The 20,082-nt window shown below is 50.2% G+C and overlaps 1 protein-coding gene across 11 annotated transcripts in view; it reads left to right on the top strand.

Annotated features, from left to right (window-relative positions):
* The window catches only part of LOC129641171 (uncharacterized), a 148,959-nt gene that overhangs the window by 64,356 nt on the left and 64,521 nt on the right, over positions 1-20,082 (top strand). For 3 of the 11 annotated variants that reach the window (XR_008709204.1, XR_008709200.1, XR_008709203.1), the window contains exon 2: positions 12,627-12,681. The exons of 3 other annotated variants lie outside the window; for them this stretch is intronic. The gene's annotated coding sequence lies outside the window, so the exon portion shown is untranslated. Of the gene's footprint in view, positions 1-12,626; positions 12,682-12,930; positions 13,121-16,998; positions 17,242-17,490; positions 17,681-20,082 lie in introns of those variants that run through there. 5 more of the 11 variants (XR_008709208.1, XR_008709198.1, XR_008709195.1 and 2 more) reach the window with 4 other exon arrangements.

The following is a 20,082-nucleotide window of genomic DNA, read 5'->3' as shown; positions in this document are numbered from 1 at the left end:
ATTCCTTTGCTTCTGCCATCCTGAAACTGCCACCTGTAAGACAGAACTACTTCGTTTTCCTTCCTCAAGTGCCATTGCATTCCACATACCTTCTTGTAATAACAAGTCATACATTTCCCTTCAGCAACCAAGAACTGACTTTTATACTGGCATTCGATATAGCGCGCCACCCCCCACCAACAAGAACAGAAGAGAACAAAACAAAACAAAACAATTGCTTTCTTACATTTAACATGTCAGGAAGGTGCCAGACACTATTCATGGAGAGTCAAAAATCTCTTTTGTTTCTGTGTAAAAGGGAGGTCCGTTCAAGTCGTGAGTGTTTCAGAACTTTCATTTCTTTGGAAATGACCTAGCTATGAAATACACTGTCGTCACTTAGTTTAGCACAAGGATAGAAACTCGGGGAACCAAAACACCTGGAGAAACGTTTTTCAGTTCAGTTCAGTTCAGTTGCTCAGTCGTGTCTGACTCTTTGGGACCCGGTGGCCTGCAGGATGCCAGGCTTCCGTGTCCGTCACCAACTCCAGGGGCTTGCTCAAACTCATCTCCATCAGGTCAGTGATGCCATCCAACCATTTTATCCTCTGTCGTCCCCTTCTCCTCTGCCTTCAGTCAAGACTATGAGAGGCAGATATTTTAGAGTATAATCATTGTTAAGAGTTTGTCTAAAAGCTCATATCACATTTACGTTTTTTTCTTTTGATGTTGTCGTTTCCAGGTCCTTTCTTGCTGACAGGCTTGTGACAGATATAACAATAGAGCAATTTTTACCTCAAAGGAAACCTAGGCACTATGAACATGTTGTGCTTAATGTTGTTGACTCTTAGACATGTCTATAGTGGAGGAGCAAAACCAAAAATACTAGATATTTCATATTGACTAGTTCCCAGTTCACGGGACTCTGACGTTCATTTAGGTCAATGTTTTCTTGTATTTCCAGCAGTTTGATTTGGAAGCGCTGCCTTGTCTTGAGACCATTGAAATCAGAACTCAGAACTTGAGCAATATTATCAAAAACCACAAGGCTCACACTGACACATACCTAAATCCAGAGAGACAGACAAGACATCTTCCAGTTTTCCGCCTGAGATTTAAAATATTTCTTTGAGCCGGTCTCCTGGGGAGTGGGGGATGGGGGTGGGGGTGGGGGTGGCAGCGAGGCAGGCTTGGGTAACAAGCTAATTGTTGGTCATTGCATATGCAAAGAACCAGCTTTCCCGGTTCCAAGGAAAAAAGTTTCCTTGGTAACCAACTTTGTCTGGTTCTATAGACTCTCATGGCCCTCCTAGGTCAGGTCACCTTGCCTTGCTGTAGTCCTCGTTTGATCCCTAAATCATAGACAGCTTGGATTGTCCCTGTGGGGTGGATGTATTGTCCTCGTGTTTGAACTGGCGGCAGTAGCCAGAGCCTCTCCTGGAACCGGGCGTGGGGGCGGGGCTCACCGGGAGCCCCCGGTGAAGGTGAGCAGCGCGCCGCGCCAGGAGTGGGGCGAACCCTGGCGGCGTGGGTCGGGGTTCCGGTCGGGAGGGGGTGGGGGGCGGTCTCAGTTGTGTTCTCCGGGGTCCCCACTGCGGCTGGGAAGGCAACGGGAGCGCGGCAGGGGCGGGGCGAACCCGGGCGGCGCGGGGCGGGGTCCGGTCTCGGCTGGGGTCGGCTCCTGGCGGGGGTGGGGGAGGGCTTCCCAGTTGTGCTCTCGGGGGTCACCATTGCGGCTGGGCACGCCCATTTCGTGCGCTCCTGGGTCCCCAAGGATCGGCATCCAGTGGGCGCAGCGGAGGGGTGCGGACCACGGGTCAGGGCACTGGGACTGCGTGGAGCAGGGAACCACGTATTCCGCCCTCTGTTGGCACATTCTTGGAGCTCCCCCACCTGGCGGTCGCAGAAAGGCCTCGCCTTTGGGGTCAAGGCCTTTACCGCTCCACCCCTCTGCTGAAAAATCTCCGAGTCTGCGCGGGTTTCCCAAGCAGCCTAGGGTCCGCTGGAAGTCCAAGGGACAGAACCCTGAATCTTGGCTGGCTGGCCCAGCCCTGCTTCTGGCACTTTGTAGGCCAGCGGGCCCTGGAGCACCTGCTGGGATGGGAAAGGGAAGGGTCCACGAATTGCACCCTAGAAACTTAGTAGGGTGCATGGATTTCAAACCCTGGTGGCCGCCCAGGCAGCAAAGAAGGGGGGAGGGCATCTTGCTGCCCTTTCATGGCCGAATCTGTGGCTGTCCTGCTGCGTGGGCCTTTTCAAGGGGACCTTGTGCAATAAAAGTTTGGTATTTTGGAACTGAATGATTAGAACTTGTAACCAGTTTAAATTATGTGGTGGTGTAATTCAACACAAAACAAAACCAAACCAAGCTCCAAGTGTTTGGCACAGGGAGGTTTCAATATTGAAGGCCTGTTTTCCTTCCACTGTGGCATTCTATCAAGAAGTGTGCGGGATTTTTTTTTTTTTTTAAAGAAAAGTGTTCGAAGTGAGGGAAACAGGAAACCCAGAGGTGCCCCTGTAGTTTGGGGAAGGCCTTAGGAGGTCACTTGGAAATGCTGCTGGCTGTGGGGAAGGGGGGCAGATGGGCTGTGCAGGCTTGTCCTTTGCATGCATGTTCTTGTGTGTGGAGACCCAACTCGGAGCCATCTCCTGATGTGTAAGCATTTCGCAGACAAACCTTGAGCTAAGCAATGCCTTTGTTCCTAAGGAAATGTTTGTCTTAAGCGATGTACATATCCTATGGATTTCCGCTGGACTCTGGCTTCAGGTCGGTTCCCCCAATAGGCTCAGAAACGACTTGAACAAAACAGTATGTTTTCCCCCTACCTTGTTCTCCTCATCTATGTTAAGGAAATGATATAGTTGCCTGGAATACTGCCTTTCTTCAAGATTCATGTCAATCAGTTTTTGGCCCCGGAGGACTCACCTGCTGCCAATGTGACCTCAAGGCATGTCGTGGGGGAGGGGCCTGGTGCCATTCCCTGAGACAGTGCCTTTCTTTCCTGAGCTGACTGCTAGTGCCTGTAGAATATCTGGCTAGAGCCCAGCAGGGCGTACACCCCGCCTCAAGTCTAAGTCAGCAGCTTTCTCTATCTCTTTTATACTTTAATAACAGTTGATGGCACAAAAGCTCTGAGCGATCAACTCATATCGAATCTTCATTTCAGATTGAAGATGCATTCCATGGGATTGCCATCCTAAGTCTTTCCATCGTTATGGAATATCTGTCCATGTATTCAGGATAGTTTTCAGCCAGGGTGTATAAGTTCCAGCGTGCCGGTCTTGTCATCGTCATTACATCCATGGCAAAGTGTGGTATTCATGTTGACATTATTGAAAGGGAATTTTTTTAATTTCCTTTTCAGATTATTATCTGCTAATGTATACAGAGAACACTGTGTAATCATTCGTTTTTATCAGTTTGGACAGCTTGATAGTTGTCTTTAATTTCTTTCCTTTCTTATACTTTAGGATTTTCCGGGCACATACATGTACTGCCTCACCCCTAATCTCAGTCATGTGTGCAAAGAACTTCTGTCCTTTTATTTGTTTATTGATTTTTTGCAACATTGAATTCGTTTGGATTAGGCTGGGTCTCTGCTGCAAGATGGAAGTCGCTAGGACCTCTGGACTGCAGTCTGCCATCTCTTCCTGACCTCTTGTTGACCTCTGCAGAATCCTGGTTGGTGGGAGCTTGTTAGTTCCTTGTTCCTTACCAGGACCTCCTGTGGTAAGTGTTTTCTCTTCTCTGTTGCCTGGTAAGGGTGGATGGTCATTGGCATCCCAAAGCTAGCTAGAAGTCAATTATTTAGGCAGGCTTGTGCATAGATATGGGAGAAGGCAATGGCACCCCACTCCAGTACTCTTGCGTGGAAAATCCCATGGACGGGGGAGCCTGGTAGGCTGCAGTCCATGGGGTCGCTAAGAGTCGGACACCACTGAGCGACTTCACGTTCACTTTTCACTTTCATGCATGGGAGGAGGAAATGGCAACCCACTCCAGTGTTCTTGCCTAGAGAACCCCAGGAACTGCGGGGCCTGGTGGGCTGCCGTCTACGGGGTCGCACAGAGTCGGACACGACTGAAACGACTTAGCGGCGGCGGCGGCGGCGGCGGCAGCAGCAGCAGCAGAAGCAGTGCATCGATATCAAAAGGGTTGAGAACAGTCAGGTAGGATCACATATGTCACCGTGAAACACTACTTCTCCACGTAGCCAAAGCTAACCAAAGATTTCTGTTCTAGGTCCACCTAGAAGAGATCACTTAAGAGGTAAAGAAACTGAAACTCCATTAGCAAAGGCAGTTCCACATCTCAAGAAAACTTGTGCTAGGCACAGAACTCTTTTCTGGGGGTCCACTTTCCCTACCACCTCCTTATCCCATTCTGTACCCATTCCTTTGCTTCTGCCATCCTGAAACTGCCACCTGTAAGACAGAACTACTTCGTTTTCCTTCCTCAAGTGCCATTGCATTCCACATACCTTCTTGTAATAACAAGTCATACATTTCCCTTCAGCAACCAAGAACTGACTTTTATACTGGCATTCGATATAGCGCGCCACCCCCCACCAACAAGAACAGAAGAGAACAAAACAAAACAAAACAATTGCTTTCTTACATTTAACATGTCAGGAAGGTGCCAGACACTATTCATGGAGAGTCAAAAATCTCTTTTGTTTCTGTGTAAAAGGGAGGTCCGTTCAAGTCGTGAGTGTTTCAGAACTTTCATTTCTTTGGAAATGACCTAGCTATGAAATACACTGTCGTCACTTAGTTTAGCACAAGGATAGAAACTCGGGGAACCAAAACACCTGGAGAAACGTTTTTCAGTTCAGTTCAGTTCAGTTGCTCAGTCGTGTCTGACTCTTTGGGACCCGGTGGCCTGCAGGATTCCAGGCTTCCGTGTCCGTCACCAACTCCAGGGCCTTGCTCAAACTCATCTCCTTCAGGTCAGTGATGCCATCCAACCATTTTATCCTCTGTCGTCCCCTTCTCCTCTGCCTTCAGTCAAGACTATGAGAGGCAGATATTTTAGAGTATAATCATTGTTAAGAGTTTGTCTAAAAGCTCATATCACATTTACGTTTTTTTCTTTTGATGTTGTCGTTTCCAGGTCCTTTCTTGCTGACAGGCTTGTGACAGATATAACAATAGAGCAATTTTTACCTCAAAGGAAACCTAGGCACTATGAACATGTTGTGCTTAATGTTGTTGACTCTTAGACATGTCTATAGTGGAGGAGCAAAACCAAAAATACTAGATATTTCATATTGACTAGTTCCCAGTTCACGGGACTCTGACGTTCATTTAGGTCAATGTTTTCTTGTATTTCCAGCAGTTTGATTTGGAAGCGCTGCCTTGTCTTGAGACCATTGAAATCAGAACTCAGAACTTGAGCAATATTATCAAAAACCACAAGGCTCACACTGACACATACCTAAATCCAGAGAGACAGACAAGACATCTTCCAGTTTTCCGCCTGAGATTTAAAATATTTCTTTGAGCCGGTCTCCTGGGGAGTGGGGGATGGGGATGGGGGTGGGGGTGGGGGTGGCAGCGAGGCAGGCTTGGGTAACAAGCTAATTGTTGGTCATTGCATATGCAAAGAACCAGCTTTCCCGGTTCCAAGGAAAAAAGTTTCCTTGGTAACCAACTTTGTCTGGTTCTATAGACTCTCATGGCCCTCCTAGGTCAGGTCACCTTGCCTTGCTGTAGTCCTCGTTTGATCCCTAAATCATAGACAGCTTGGATTGTCCCTGTGGGGTGGATGTATTGTCCTCGTGTTTGAACTGGCGGCAGTAGCCAGAGCCTCTCCTGGAACCGGGCGTGGGGGCGGGGCTCACCGGGAGCCCCCGGTGAAGGTGAGCAGCGCGCCGCGCCAGGAGTGGGGCGAACCCTGGCGGCGTGGGTCGGGGTTCCGGTCGGGAGGGGGTGGGGGGCGGTCTCAGTTGTGTTCTCCGGGGTCCCCACTGCGGCTGGGAAGGCAACGGGAGCGCGGCAGGGGCGGGGCGAACCCAGGCGGCGCGGGGCGGGGTCCGGTCTCGGCTGGGGTCGGCTCCTGGCGGGGGTGGGGGAGGGCTTCCCAGTTGTGCTCTCGGGGGTCGCCATTGCGGCTGGGCACGCCCATTTCGTGCGCTCCTGGGTCCCCAAGGATCGGCATCCAGTGGGCGCAGCGGAGGGGTGCGGACCACGGGTCAGGGCACTGGGACTGCGTGGAGCAGGGAACCACGTATTCCGCCCTCTGTTGGCACATTCTCGGAGCTCCCCCACCTGGCGGTCGCAGAAAGGCCTCGCCTTTGGGGTCAAGGCCTTTACTGCTCCACTCCTCTGCTGAAAAATCTCCGAGCCTGCGCGGGTTTCCCAAGCAGCCTAGGGTCCGCTGGAAGTCCAAGGGACAGAACCCTGAATCTTGGCTGGCTGGCCCAGCCCTGCTTCTGGCACTTTGTAGGCCAGCGGGCCCTGGAGCACCTGCTGGGAGGGGAAAGGGAAGGGTCCACGAATTGCACCCTAGAAACTTAGTAGGGTGCATGGATTTCAAACCCTGGTGGCCGCCCAGGCAGCAAAGAAGGGGGGAGGGCATCTTGCTGCCCTTTCATGGCCGAATCTGTGGCTGTCCTGCTGTGTGGGCCTTTTCAAGGGGACCTTGTGCAATAAAAGTTTGGTATTTTGGAACTGAATGATTAGAACTTGTAACAAGTTTAAATTATGTGGTGGTGTAATTCAACACAAAACAAAACCAAACCAAGCTCCAAGTGTTTGGCACAGGGAGGTTTAAATATTGAAGGCCTGTTTTCCTTCCACTGTGGCATTCTATCAAGAAGTGTGCGGGATTTTTTTTTTTTTTTAAGAAAAGTGTTCGAAGTGAGGGAAACAGGAAACCCAGAGGTGCCCCTGTAGTTTGGGGAAGGCCTTAGGAGGTCACTTGGAAATGCTGCTGGCTGTGGGGGAGGGGGGCAGATGGGCTGTGCAGGCTTGTCCTTTGCATGCATGTTCTTGTGTGTGGAAACCCAACTCGGAGCCATCTCCTGATGTGTAAGCATTTCGCAGACAAACCTTGAGCTAAGCAATGCCTTTGTTCCTAAGGAAATGTTTGTCTTAAGCGATGTACATATCCTATGGATTTCCGCTGGACTCTGGCTTCAGGTCGGTTCCCCCAATAGGCTCAGAAACGACTTGAACAAAACAGTATGTTTTCCCCCTACCTTGTTCTCCTCATCTATGTTAAGGAAATGATATAGTTGCCTGGAATACTGCCTTTCTTCAAGATTCATGTCAATCAGTTTTTGGCCCCGGAGGACTCACCTGCTGCCAATGTGACCTCAAGGCATGTCGTGGGGGAGGGGCCTGGTGCCATTCCCTGAGACAGTGCCTTTCTTTCCTGAGCTGACTGCTAGTGCCTGTAGAATATCTGGCTAGAGCCCAGCAGGGCGTACACCCCGCCTCAAGTCTAAGTCAGCAGCTTTCTCTATCTCTTTCATACTTTAATAACAGTTGATGGCACAAAAGCTCTGAGCGATCAAATCATATCGAATCTTCATTTCAGATTGAAGATGCATTCCATGGGATTGCCATCCTAAGTCTTTCCATCGTTATGGAATATCTGTCCATGTATTCAGGACAGTTTTCAGCCAGGGTGTATAAGTTCCAGCGTGCCGGTCTTGTCATCGTCATTACATCCATGGCAAAGTGTGGTATTCATGTTGACATTATTGAAAGGGAATTTTTTTAATTTCCTTTTCAGATTATTATCTGCTAATGTATACAGAGAACACTGTGTAATCATTCGTTTTTATCAGTTTGGACAGCTTGATAGTTGTCTTTAATTTCTTTCCTTTCTTATACTTTAGGATTTTCCGGGCACATACATGTACTGCCTCACCCCTAATCTCAGTCATGTGTGCAAAGAACTTCTGTCCTTTTATTTGTTTATTGATTTGTTGCAACATTGAATTCGTTTGGACTAGGCTGGGTCTCTGCTGCAAGATGGAAGTCGCTAGGACCTCTGGACTGCAGTCTGCCATCTCTTCCTGACCTCTTGTTGACCTCTGCAGAATCCTGGTTGGTGGGAGCTTGTTATTTCCTTGTTCCTTACCAGGACCTCCTGTGGTAAGTGTTTTCTCTTCTCTGTTGCCTGGTAAGGGTGGATGGTCATTGGCATCCCAAAGCTAGCTAGAAGTCAATTATTTAGGCAGGCTTGTGCATAGATATGGGAGAAGGCAATGGCACCCCACTCCAGTACTCTTGCGTGGAAAATCCCATGGACGGGGGAGCCTGGTAGGCTGCAGTCCATGGGGTCGCTAAGAGTCGGACACCACTGAGCGACTTCACGTTCACTTTTCACTTTCATGCATGGGAGGAGGAAATGGCCACCCACTCCAGTGTTCTTGCCTAGAGAACCCCAGGAACTGCGGGGCCTGGTGGGCTGCTGTCTACGGGGTCGCACAGAGTCGGACACGACTGAAACGCCTTAGCGGCGGCGGCGGCGGCGGCGGCGGCAGCAGCAGCAGCAGCAGAAGCAGTGCATCGATATCAAAAGGGTTGAGAACAGTCAGGTAGGATCACATATGTCACCGTGAAACACTACTTCTCCACGTAGCCAAAGCTAACCAAAGATTTCTGTTCTAGGTCCACCTAGAAGAGATCACTTAGGAGGTAAAAAACTGAAACTCCATTAGCAAAGGCAGTTCCACATCTCAAGAAAACTTGTGCTAGGCACAGAACTCTTTTCTGGGGGTCCACTTTCCCTACCACCTCCTTATCCCATTCTGTACCCATTCCTTTGCTTCTCCCATCCTGAAACTGCCACCTGTAAGACAGAACTACTTCGTTTTCCTTCCTCAAGTGCCATTGCATTCCACATACATTCTTGTAATAACAAGTCATACATTTCCCTTCAGCAACCAAGAACTGACTTTTATACTGGCATTCGATATAGCGCGCGCCCCCCTTCCCCCCCACCCCCAAGAACAGAAGAGAACAAAACAAAACAATTGCTTTCTTACATTTAACATGTCAGGAAGGTGCCAGACACTATTCGTGGAGAGTCAAAAATCTCTTTTTTTTCTGTGTAAAAGGGAGGTCCGTTCAAGTCGTGAGTGTTTCAGAACTTTCATTTCTTTGGACATGACCTAGCTATTGAATACACTGTCGTTACTTAGTTTAGCACAAGGATCCGAACTCGGGGACCAAAAACACCTGGAGAAACGTTTGTCAGTTCAGTTCAGTTCAGTTCAGTTGCTCAGTCGTGTCTGACTCTTTGGGACCCCGTGGCCTGCAGGACGCCAGGCTTCCATGTCCGTCACCAACTCCAGGGGCTTGCTCAAACTCATGTCCATCGAGTCAGTGATGCCATCTAACCATCTGATCCTCTGTCGTCCCCTTCTCCTCTGCCTTCAATCAAGACTATGAGAGGCAGATATTTTAGAGTATAGTTATTGTTAAGGGTTTGTCTAAAAGCTCATATCACATTTACATTTTTTACTTTTGTTGTTGTCGTTTCCAGGTACTTTCTTGCTGACGAACGAGCTTGTGACGGGTATAACAATAGAGCAATTTTGACCTCAAAAGAAACCTAGGCACTATGAACAGGTTGTGCTTAATGTTGTTGACTCTTAGACATGTCTAGAGTGGAGGAGCAAAACCAAAAACACTAGATATTTCGTATTGACTAGTTCCCAGCTCACGGGACTCTGACTTCCATTTAGGTCAATGTTTTCTTGTATTCCCAGGAGTTTGATTTGGAAGGGCTGCCTTGTCTTGAGACCATTGAAATCAGAACTCAGAACTTGAGCAATATTATCAAAAACCACAAGGCTCACACTGACACATACCTAAATCCAGAGAGACAGACAAGACATCTTCCAGTTTTCTGCCTGAGATTTAAAATATTTCTTTGAGCCGGTCTCCTGGGGAGTGGGGGATGGGGGTGGCGGTGGGGGTGGCAGCGAGGCAGGCTTGGGTAACAAGCTAATTGTTGGTCATTGCATATGCAAAGAACCAGGTTTCCGGGTTCCAAGGAAAAAAGTTTCCTTGGTAACCAACTTTGTCTGGTTCTATAGACTCTCATGGCCCTCCTAGGTCAGGTCACCTTGCCTTTCTGTAGTCCTCGTTTGATCCCTAAATCATAGACAGCTTGGATCGTCCCTGTGGGGTGGATGTATTGTCCTCGTGTTTGAACTGGCGGCAGTAGCCAGAGCCTCTCCTGGAACCTGGAGTGGGCGCGGGGCTCACCGGGAGCCCCCGGTGAAGGTGGGCAGCGTGCCGGGACAGGTGTGGGTCGAACCCTGGCGGCGCGGGTAGGGGTTCCGGTCGGGAGGGGGTGGGGGGCGGTCTCAGTTGTGCGCTCGGGGGTCCTCGCTGCGGCTGGGAAGGCACCGGGAGCGCGGCAGGGGCGGGGCGAACCCGGGCGGCGCGGGGCAGGGGTCGGCTCCTGGCGGGGGTGGGGCAGGGCTTCCCAGTTGTGCTCTCGGAGGTGGCCACTGCGGCTGGAAATGCCCCGGGAGCGCACCCTGGGCGGGGTAAACCCGGGCTTCGCGGGTCGAGATTCCGATGGCTGTGGGTGGGGGTTTGGTCCCAGTTGTGCTCCCGGGGGTCTCCACTGCGGCTAGGAAGCCTCAGGGAGAGCGGCAGGGGCGGGGCGGACCCGGGCGGCGCGGGGCGGGGTCCGGTCTCGGCTGGGGTCGGCTCCTGGCGGGGGTGGGGGAGGGCTTCCCAGTTGTGCTCTCGGGGGTCGCCATTGCGGCTGGGCACGCCCATTTCGTGCGCTCCTGGGTGCCCAAGGATCGGCATCCAGTGGGCGCAGCGGAGGGGTGCGGACCACGGGTCAGGGCACTGGGACTGCGTGGAGCAGGGAACCACGTATTCCGCCCTCTGTTGGCACATTCTCGGAGCTCCCCCACCTGGCGGTCGCAGAAAGGCCTCGCCTTTGGGGTCAAGGCCTTTACCGCTCCACCCCTCTGCTGAAAAATCTCCGAGTCTGCGCGGGTTTCCCAAGCAGCCTAGTGTCCGCTGGAAGTCCAAGGGACAGAACCCTGAATCTTGGCTGGCTGGCCCAGCCCTGCTTCTGGCACTTTGTAGGCCAGCGGGCCCTGGAGCACCTGCTGGGATGGGAAAGGGAAGGGTCCACGAATTGCACCCTAGAAACTTAGTAGGGTGCATGGATTTCCAACCCTGGTGGCCGCCCAGGCAGCAAAGAAGGGGGGAGGGTACCTTGCTGCACTTTCATGTCAGAATCTGTGGCTGTCCTGCTGCGTGGGCCTTTTCATGGGGACCCTGTGGAAGAAAAGTTTGGTGTTTTGGAACTGAATAATTAGAACGTGTAAAAAGTTTAAATTATGTGGTGGTGTAATTAAAACAAAACCAAGCTACAAGTGTTTTTCCAATGGAGTTCCTAATATTGAAGGCCTTTTTCCTTCCACTGTGGCATTTATCAAGAAGTGTGCGGGATATTTTTTTTTTTTTTAAGGAAAGTGTTTGAAGTGAGGGAAACAGGAAACCCAGAGGTGCCCCTGTAGTTTGGGGAAGGCCTAAGGAGGTCACTTGGAAATGCTGCTTGCTGTGGGGTGGGGCAGATTGGCTGTGCAGGCTTGTCCTTTGCATGCATGTTCTTGTGTGTGGAAACCCAGCTCGAGCCATCTCCTGATGTGTAAGCATTTCGCAGACAAACCTTGAGCTAAGCAATGCTTTTTTTTTCCTGAGGAAATGTTTGTCTTAAGTGATATAAATATCCTATGTATTTCCGCTAGACTCTGGCTTCAGGTCGGTTCCCCCAAAAGGCTCAGAAGCAACTTGAAAAAAACAGTATGTTTTCCTCCTAGCTTGTTCTCCTTATCTATATTAAGGAAATGATATATTTGCCTTGAATACTGCCTTTCTTCAAGATTCAGGTCTATCAAATTTTGGCCCGGGATGACTCACCTGCTGCCAATGTTATCTCAAGGCATATCGTGGGGGAGGGGCCTGCTGCAATTACCTGAGACAGTGCCTTTCTTTCCTTAGCTGACTGCTAGTGCCTGTAGAATACCTGGCTAGAACCCAGCAGGGTGTACATCCAGCCTCAAGACTAAGTCAGCAGCTTTCTCTATCTCTTTTATACTTTAATAACAATTGATGACACAAAAGCTCTGAGCGATCAAACCATATCGAATATTTATTTCAGATTGAAGATGCATTCCATGTGATTGCCATCTTAAGTCTTTCCATCATTATGGAATATCTGTCCATGTATTCAGGATAGTTTTCAGCCAGGGTGTATAATTTCCAGTGTGCCAGTCTTGTCATCATCGTTAATACATGGCAAAGTGTTGTATTCATGTGGACATTATTGAAAGGGAATTTTTTAAAATTCCTTTTCAGATTATTATCTGCTAATGTATACAGAGAAAACTGTGTAATCATTCGCTTTTATCAGTTTGGACAGCTTGATAGTTTCTTTCATTTCTTTCCTTTCTCATATTTAAGATTTTCCAGGCACATACATGTACTACCTCACCCCTAAACTCAGTCATGTGCTCAAAGACTTCTGTCCTTATTTTTTGCAACATTGAATTCGTTTGGACTATGCTGGGTCTCTGCTGCAAGATGGAAGTCGCTAGGACCTCTGGACTGCAGTCTGCCATCTCTTACTGACCTCTTGTTGACCTCTGCAGAATCCTGCTTGGAGGGAGCTTGTTAGTTCCTTGTTGCTTACCAGGACCTCCTGTGGTAAGTGTTTTCTCTTCTCTGTTGCCTGGTAAGGGTGGATGGTCATTGGCATCCCAAAGCTAGCTAGAAGTCAATTATTTAGGCAGGCTTGTGCATAGATATGGGAGAAGGCAATGGCACCCCACTCCAGTACTCTTGCGTGGAAAATCCCACGGACAGAGGAGCCTGGTAGGCTGCAGTCCATGGGGTCGCCAAGAGTCGGACACCACTGAGCAACTTCACGTTCATTTTCACTTTCATGCATGGGAGGAGGAAATGGCAACCCACTCCAGTGTTCTTGCCTAGAGAAACCCAGGGACTGCGGGACCTGGTGGGCTGCCGTCTACGAGGTCGCACAGAGTCGGACACGACTGAAACGAATTAGCAGCGGCTGCGGCGGCGGCAGCAGCAGCAGTAGCAGAAGCAGTGCATCGATATCAAAAGGGTTGCGAACAGTCAGGTAGGATCACATATGTCACCGTGAAACACTACTTCTCCACTTAGCCAAAGCTAACCAAAGATTTCTGTTCTAGGTCAACCTAGAAGACATCACTTAAGAGGTAAAGAAACTGAAACTCCATTAGCAAAGGCAGTTCCACATCTCAAGAAAACTTCTGCTAGGCACAGAACCCTTTTCTGGGGGTCCACTTTCGCTACAACCTCCTTATCCCATTCTGTACCCATTCCTTTGCTTCTCCCATCCTGAAACTTCCACCTGTAAGACAGAACTACTTCGTTTTCCTTCCTCAAGTGTCAATGCATTCCACATACCTTCTTATAAAAACAAGTCATACATTTCACTTCAGCAACCAAGAACTGACTTTTATATTGGCGTTCGATATAGCGCACTCCCTTCCCCCACCCCCAAGAATAGAACAAAACAAAACAAAACAATTGCTTTCTTACATTTAACATGTCAGGATGGTGCCAGACAAGATTCATGGAGAGTCAAAAATCTCTTTTGTTTCTGTGTAAAAGGGAGGTCCTTTCAGAACTTTCATTACTTTGGAAATGACCTAGCTATGAAATACACTGTCGTCACTTAGTTTAGCCCAAGGATAGAAACTCGGGGAACCAAAACACCTGGAGAAACGTTTTTCAGTTCAGTTCAGTTCAGTTGCTCAGACGTGTCTGACTCTTTGGGACCCGGTGGCCTGCAGGATGCCAGGCTTCCGAGTCCCTCAGCAACTCCAGGGGCTTGCTCAAACTCATGTCCATCGAGTCAGTGAAGCCATCCAAACATCTAATCCTATGTCGTCCCCTTCTCCTCTGCCTTCAATCAAGACTATGAGAGGCAGATATTTTGGAGTATAATTATTGTTAAGGGTTTGTCTAAAAGCTCATATCACATTTACATTTTTTACTTTTGTTGTTGTCGTTTCCAGGTACTTTCTTGCTGACAGGCTTGTGAGAGATATGACAATAGAGCAATTTTTACCTCAAAGGAAACCTAGGCACTATGAACATGTTGTGCTTAATGTTGTTGACTCTTAGACATATCTATAGTGGAGGAGCAAAACCAAAAATACTAGATATTTCATATTGACTAGTTCCCAGTTCACGGGACTCGGACGTTCATTTAGGTCAATGTTTTCTTGTATTTCCAGCAGTTAGATTTGGAAGGGCTGCCTTGTCTTGAGACCATTGAAATCAGAACTCAGAACTTGAGCAATATTATCAAAAACCACAAGGCTCACACTGACACATACCTAAATCCAGAGAGACAGACAAGACATCTTCCAGTTTTCTGCCTGAGATTTAAAATATTTCTTTGAGCCGGTCTCCTGGGGAGTGGGGGATGGGGGTGGCGGTGGGGGTGGCAGCGAGGCAGGCTTGGGTAACAAGCTAATTGTTGGTCATTGCATATGCAAAGAACCAGCTTTCCCGGTTCCAAGGAAAAAAGTTTCCTTGGTAACCAACTTTGTCTGGTTCTATAGACTCTCATGGCCCTCCTAGGTCAGGTCACCTTGCCTTTCTGTAGTCCTCGTTTGATCCCTAAATCATAGACAGCTTGGATCGTCCCTGTGGGGTGGATGTATTGTCCTCGTGTTTGAACTGGCGGCAGTAGCCAGAGCCTCTCCTGGAACCTGGAGTGGGCGCGGGGCTCACCGGGAGCCCCCGGTGAAGGTGGGCAGCGTGCCGGGACAGGTGTGGGTCGAACCCTGGCGGCGCGGGTCGGGGTTCCGGTCGGGAGGGGGTGGGGGGCGGTCTCAGTTGTGCGCTCGGGGGTCCTCACTGCGGCTGGGAAGGCACCGGGAGCGCGGCAGGGGCGGGGCGAACCCGGGCGGCGCGGGGCAGGGGTCGGCTCCTGGCGGGGGTGGGGCAGGGCTTCCCAGTTGTGCTCTCGGAGGTGGCCACTGCGGCTGGAAATGCCCCGGGAGCGCACCCTGGGCGGGGTAAACCCGGGCTTCGCGGGTCGAGATTCCGATGGCTGTGGGTGGGGGTTTGGTCCCAGTTGTGCTCCCGGGGGTCTCCACTGCGGCTAGGAAGCCTCAGGGAGAGCGGCAGGGGCGGGGCGGACCCGGGCGGCGCGGGGCGGGGTCCGGTCTCGGCTGGGGTCGGCTCCTGGCGGGGGTGGGGGAGGGCTTCCCAGTTGTGCTCTCGGGGGTCGCCATTGCGGCTGGGCACGCCCATTTCGTGCGCTCCTGGGTGCCCAAGGATCGGCATCCAGTGGGCGCAGCGGAGGGGTGCGGACCACGGGTCAGGGCACTGGGACTGCGTGGAGCAGGGAACCACGTATTCCGCCCTCTGTTGGCACATTCTCGGAGCTCCCCCACCTGGCGGTCGCAGAAAGGCCTCGCCTTTGGGGTCAAGGCCTTTACCGCTCCACCCCTCTGCTGAAAAATCTCCGAGTCTGCGCGGGTTTCCCAAGCAGCCTAGTGTCCGCTGGAAGTCCAAGGGACAGAACCCTGAATCTTGGCTGGCTGGCCCAGCCCTGCTTCTGGCACTTTGTAGGCCAGCGGGCCCTGGAGCACCTGCTGGGATGGGAAAGGGAAGGGTCCACGAATTGCACCCTAGAAACTTAGTAGGGTGCATGGATTTCCAACCCTGGTGGCCGCCCAGGCAGCAAAGAAGGGGGGAGGGTACCTTGCTGCACTTTCATGTCAGAATCTGTGGCTGTCCTGCTGCGTGGGCCTTTTCATGGGGACCCTGTGGAAGAAAAGTTTGGTGTTTTGGAACTGAATAATTAGAACGTGTAAAAAGTTTAAATTATGTGGTGGTGTAATTAAAACAAAACCAAGCTACAAGTGTTTTTCCAATGGAGTTCCTAATATTGAAGGCCTTTTTCCTTCCACTGTGGCATTTATCAAGAAGTGTGCGGGATATTTTTTTTTTTTTTAAGGAAAGTGTTTGAAGTGAGGGAAACAGGAAACCCAGAGGTGCCCCTGTAGTTTGGGGAAGGCCTAAGGAGGTCACTTGGAAATGCTGCTTGCTGTGGGGTGGGGCAGATTGGCTGTGCAGGCTTGTCCTTTGCATGCATGTTCTTGTGTGTGGAAACCCAGCTCGAGCCATCTCCTGATGTGTAAGCATTTCGCAGACAAACCTTGAGCTAAGCAATGCTTTTTTTTTCCTGAGGAAATGTTTGTCTTAAGTGATATAAATATCCTATGTATTTCCGCTAGACTCTGGCTTCAGGTCGGTTCCCCCAAAAGGCTCAGAAGCAACTTGAAAAAAACAGTATGTTTTCCTCCTAGCTTGTTCTCCTTATCTATATTAAGGAAATGATATATTTGCCTTGAATACTGCCTTTCTTCAAGATTCAGGTCTATCAAATTTTGGCCCGGGATGACTCACCTGCTGCCAATGTTATCTCAAGGCATATCGTGGGGGAGGGGCCTGCTGCAATTACCTGAGACAGTGCCTTTCTTTCCTTAGCTGACTGCTAGTGCCTGTAGAATACCTGGCTAGAACCCAGCAGGGTGTACATCCAGCCTCAAGACTAAGTCAGCAGCTTTCTCTATCTCTTTTATACTTTAATAACAATTGATGACACAAAAGCTCTGAGCGATCAAACCATATCGAATATTTATTTCAGATTGAAGATGCATTCCATGTGATTGCCATCTTAAGTCTTTCCATCATTATGGAATATCTGTCCATGTATTCAGGATAGTTTTCAGCCAGGGTGTATAATTTCCAGTGTGCCAGTCTTGTCATCATCGTTAATACATGGCAAAGTGTTGTATTCATGTGGACATTATTGAAAGGGAATTTTTTAAAATTCCTTTTCAGATTATTATCTGCTAATGTATACAGAGAAAACTGTGTAATCATTCGCTTTTATCAGTTTGGACAGCTTGATAGTTTCTTTCATTTCTTTCCTTTCTCATATTTAAGATTTTCCAGGCACATACATGTACTACCTCACCCCTAAACTCAGTCATGTGCTCAAAGACTTCTGTCCTTATTTTTTGCAACATTGAATTCGTTTGGACTATGCTGGGTCTCTGCTGCAAGATGGAAGTCGCTAGGACCTCTGGACTGCAGTCTGCCATCTCTTACTGACCTCTTGTTGACCTCTGCAGAATCCTGCTTGGAGGGAGCTTGTTAGTTCCTTGTTGCTTACCAGGACCTCCTGTGGTAAGTGTTTTCTCTTCTCTGTTGCCTGGTAAGGGTGGATGGTCATTGGCATCCCAAAGCTAGCTAGAAGTCAATTATTTAGGCAGGCTTGTGCATAGATATGGGAGAAGGCAATGGCACCCCACTCCAGTACTCTTGCGTGGAAAATCCCACGGACAGAGGAGCCTGGTAGGCTGCAGTCCATGGGGTCGCCAAGAGTCGGACACCACTGAGCGACTTCACGTTCATTTTCACTTTCATGCATGGGAGGAGGAAATGGCAACCCACTCCAGTGTTCTTGCCTAGAGAAACCCAGGGACTGCGGGACCTGGTGGGCTGCCGTCTACGAGGTCGCACAGAGTCGGACACGACTGAAACGAATTAGCAGCGGCTGCGGCGGCGGCAGCAGCAGCAGTAGCAGAAGCAGTGCATCGATATCAAAAGGGTTGCGAACAGTCAGGTAGGATCACATATGTCACCGTGAAACACTACTTCTCCACTTAGCCAAAGCTAACCAAAGATTTCTGTTCTAGGTCAACCTAGAAGACATCACTTAAGAGGTAAAGAAACTGAAACTCCATTAGCAAAGGCAGTTCCACATCTCAAGAAAACTTCTGCTAGGCACAGAACCCTTTTCTGGGGGTCCACTTTCGCTACAACCTCCTTATCCCATTCTGTACCCATTCCTTTGCTTCTCCCATCCTGAAACTTCCACCTGTAAGACAGAACTACTTCGTTTTCCTTCCTCAAGTGTCAATGCATTCCACATACCTTCTTATAAAAACAAGTCATACATTTCACTTCAGCAACCAAGAACTGACTTTTATATTGGCGTTCGATATAGCGCACTCCCTTCCCCCACCCCCAAGAATAGAACAAAACAAAACAAAACAATTGCTTTCTTACATTTAACATGTCAGGATGGTGCCAGACAAGATTCATGGAGAGTCAAAAATCTCTTTTGTTTCTGTGTAAAAGGGAGGTCCTTTCAGAACTTTCATTACTTTGGAAATGACCTAGCTATGAAATACACTGTCGTCACTTAGTTTAGCCCAAGGATAGAAACTCGGGGAACCAAAACACCTGGAGAAACGTTTTTCAGTTCAGTTCAGTTCAGTTGCTCAGACGTGTCTGACTCTTTGGGACCCGGTGGCCTGCAGGATGCCAGGCTTCCGAGTCCCTCAGCAACTCCAGGGGCTTGCTCAAACTCATGTCCATCGAGTCAGTGAAGCCATCCAAACATCTAATCCTATGTCGTCCCCTTCTCCTCTGCCTTCAATCAAGACTATGAGAGGCAGATATTTTGGAGTATAATTATTGTTAAGGGTTTGTCTAAAAGCTCATATCACATTTACATTTTTTACTTTTGTTGTTGTCGTTTCCAGGTACTTTCTTGCTGACAGGCTTGTGAGAGATATGACAATAGAGCAATTTTTACCTCAAAGGAAACCTAGGCACTATGAACATGTTGTGCTTAATGTTGTTGACTCTTAGACATATCTATAGTGGAGGAGCAAAACCAAAAATACTAGATATTTCGTATTGACTAGTTCCCAGTTCACGGGACTCGGACGTTCATTTAGGTCAATGTTTTCTTGTATTTCCAGCAGTTAGATTTGGAAGGGCTGCCTTGTCTTGAGACCATTGAAATCAGAACTCAGAACTTGAGCAATATTATCAAAAACCACAAGGCTCACACTGACACATACCTAAATCCAGAGAGACAGACAAGACATCTTCCAGTTTTCTGCCTGAGATTTAAAATATTTCTTTGAGCCGGTCTCCTGGGGAGTGGGGGATGGGGGTGGCGGTGGGGGTGGCAGCGAGGCAGGCTTGGGTAACAAGCTAATTGTTGGTCATTGCATATGCAAAGAACCAGGTTTCCAGGTTCCAAGGAAAAAAGTTTCCTTGGTAACCAACTTTGTCTGGTTCTATAGACTCTCATGGCCCTCCTAGGTCAGGTCACCTTGCCTTTCTGTAGTCCTCGTTTGATCCCTAAATCATAGACAGCTTGGATCGTCCCTGTGGGGTGGATGTATTGTCCTCGTGTTTGAACTGGCGGCAGTAGCCAGAGCCTCTCCTGGAACCTGGAGTGGGCGCGGGGCTCACCGGGAGCCCCCGGTGAAGGTGGGCAGCGTGCCGGGACAGGTGTGGGTCGAACCCTGGCGGCGCGGGTCGGGGTTCCGGTCGGGAGGGGGTGGGGGGCGGTCTCAGTTGTGCGCTCGGGGGTCCTCACTGCGGCTGGGAAGGCACCGGGAGCGCGGCAGGGGCGGGGCGAACCCGGGCGGCGCGGGGCAGGGGTCGGCTCCTGGCGGGGGTGGGGCAGGGCTTCCCAGTTGTGCTCTCGGAGGTGGCCACTGCGGCTGGAAATGCCCCGGGAGCGCACCCTGGGCGGGGTAAACCCGGGCTTCGCGGGTCGAGATTCCGATGACTGTGGGTGGGGGTTTGGTCCCAGTTGTGCTCCCGGTGGTCGCCACTGCGGCTAGGAAGCCTCAGGGAGAGCGGCAGGGGCGGGGCGGACCCGGGCGGCGCGGGGCGGGGTCCGGTCTCGGCTGGGGTCGGCTCCTGGCGGGGGTGGGGGAGGGCTTCCCAGTTGTGCTCTCGGGGGTCGCCATTGCGGCTGGGCACGCCCATTTCGTGCGCTCCTGGGTCCCCAAGGATCGGCATCCAGTGGGCGCAGCGGAGGGGTGCGGACCACGGGTCAGGGCACTGGGACTGCGTGGAGCAGGGAACCACGTATTCCGCCCTCTGTTGGCACATTCTCGGAGCTCCCCCACCTGGCGGTCGCAGAAAGGCCTCGCCTTTGGGGTCAAGGCCTTTACCGCTCCACCCCTCTGCTGAAAAATCTCCGAGCCTGCGCGG

This window comes from Bubalus kerabau, unplaced genomic scaffold (genome assembly GCF_029407905.1).
Source record: "Bubalus kerabau isolate K-KA32 ecotype Philippines breed swamp buffalo unplaced genomic scaffold, PCC_UOA_SB_1v2 scaffold_92, whole genome shotgun sequence".
NCBI lineage: Eukaryota > Metazoa > Chordata > Mammalia > Artiodactyla > Bovidae > Bubalus > Bubalus kerabau.
Note: the sequence above shows the minus strand (reverse complement) of the source record. Positions and strands in the feature narration are given on the sequence as shown.